Consider the following 2,076-nt stretch of genomic DNA (forward strand, 5'->3'; position numbering starts at 1 on the left):
TCTCTCTCTCTCTCTCTCTCTCTCTCTCTCTCTCTCTCTCTCTCTCTCTCCAGCATAAAGGATCCTTCAACTCTTTTCCTCTTCCGAGTGATAACTCACTGTTCTTATACAGCACCAGAAATTACAAGAATGACTGACTTGGATATAGACTGCTGTTCTCCTTCAGAGACGAAGACGTTTTCTCCTCGCTTACAGAAATGGTAACACACAGACGTGCGTCATCCTTTATCTCCTCTTAATGACATAGAACTTAATTGGTGCAGCACTCAACACTCTCGAATTTATAGAGATCCTCATTGGTGTTGTCATTAATATGATGCATTACTCTCAGTCCCACCTCAGACTGTTTCACTTCAACTCAGTGCACCTCCACTTCATTTTACTTCATATCACTCCATATATATATATATATATAATGTTTTAGGATTACCGTTGTATCTTTAATTTTCGAACTATTTTATCGATAAAATTAATTCTCTTTAAAATTTTATATCTAATAAAAATTTTATAGTTTCAAAAATGAGTTATCCAAAATAAAGTGGAGTTTAAATTAAATTTCTGGAATAGCCAAAATCTAATTAAGTTAATTTTAAATTTAACTTTTAAGTTCAACTTTATGAAAATTGTGATAATAAAATTAAACGTGTCAAGTTTTATTTTTAAATTACAATATTTAAATTATAAAAAATTAATATTAAATATTTATTTAGAATGCAATTTGTTTTAAATTTATTTAAATTTTATTGAATAAAATATGTGAATTGTCATAAAATTTGATAATTTTAGAACACCAAGTCTCATTGGTCTTGACTCTTGTTAACAGTGAGAACACGGTCTCTTCGAAAAATTATTTCACTGTTAATCATGTTATCTTGTTCATATAATTCCTTGTCAAAAGATTTATCCCTTCATTTCTGATTATTTAATAAATTTCTGATTATTTAATAAAATATACTCTTATAAATATCATAATACATTTACATGAATATTCTCAAAATTATTTAGGTAAAACGTAAAAAAGTATACAAGACAGAAGATTTACTTGATGTAAAATTACACTAGATCTTGATATCTAAATCTTTTTTACACTGTGTCTACAAAATAAAGAAAAACGAAAAGTCAATCGAGATAAGTCGTAAGGAAATGAGATCGGTGTGTGAATTAAGTTTTTCGACTCTCTTGTCGTAATTCCTAAACTTTTAAATCTACGCCTCGATAAATTCTCGGAACTTTAGTAAGGATGTACTGTCGCAAGAACGGTGCTGGAAAAAGTCGAAACTTTCGTGCGCTTGGGAATTATGAGGAATTAAGAATTTAGACTTAAGAATTTAGGTGCTAACCCACTTACGTGCAATTCAAAATTTCAAAATTGCAATTCAAAAAGAAGAAGATATTTAAAATGCGATAAATAAACTAATTCGAGAGTTTTTGCATTATAATATGCTAATTGTAATTGATGAATAAGATAAGATTACATTATATAAGCAGTTATGCCATGATTATTTTTAAACATTATATTTTTAAAAAAATGTTTTATTCATAAAATATTTTAATTTTTGTAATTTAATTTTTCCTAAATTATATTATCAGTTTATGCTATTTCTCCTATCAGAATATTTAATGAACATTTTGTATCTTTGAAATTCGTATTTAGAATAAATAGATCGACGTTTCGATCGAATAGATAAACGTTTAATAGCAATTTGCTCTCGTCGATAATACACATTAATATATCGACTATTATTTGAGCTGATTCACACTCGTAATTGCATCATCGTTTTAATCCATTCTCTATCGATTTGGCAAAAGCCAGATATGAATCGTAGCCAGATTTGCGGTTTACCACAAAGACCGCAGTCCCATCACGATTTTTATGGTGACAATGGCTACACTTCGTGGTGTTTAATTATCCTTTAAAGCAAATCGCCACAATATGCGAATATATTTGATTGTTATTTGACATGCAGTGTATGTATATATATATATATATATATATATATATATATATATATTCTTTTATTTCTTTATTTTAGTTTAGTTAATTTACTTAACTAATAATAGTACATATAGTACTTC

Source organism: Atta cephalotes (genome assembly GCF_000143395.1).
Source record: "Atta cephalotes unplaced genomic scaffold scaffold00009, whole genome shotgun sequence".
Lineage (NCBI taxonomy): Eukaryota > Metazoa > Arthropoda > Insecta > Hymenoptera > Formicidae > Atta > Atta cephalotes.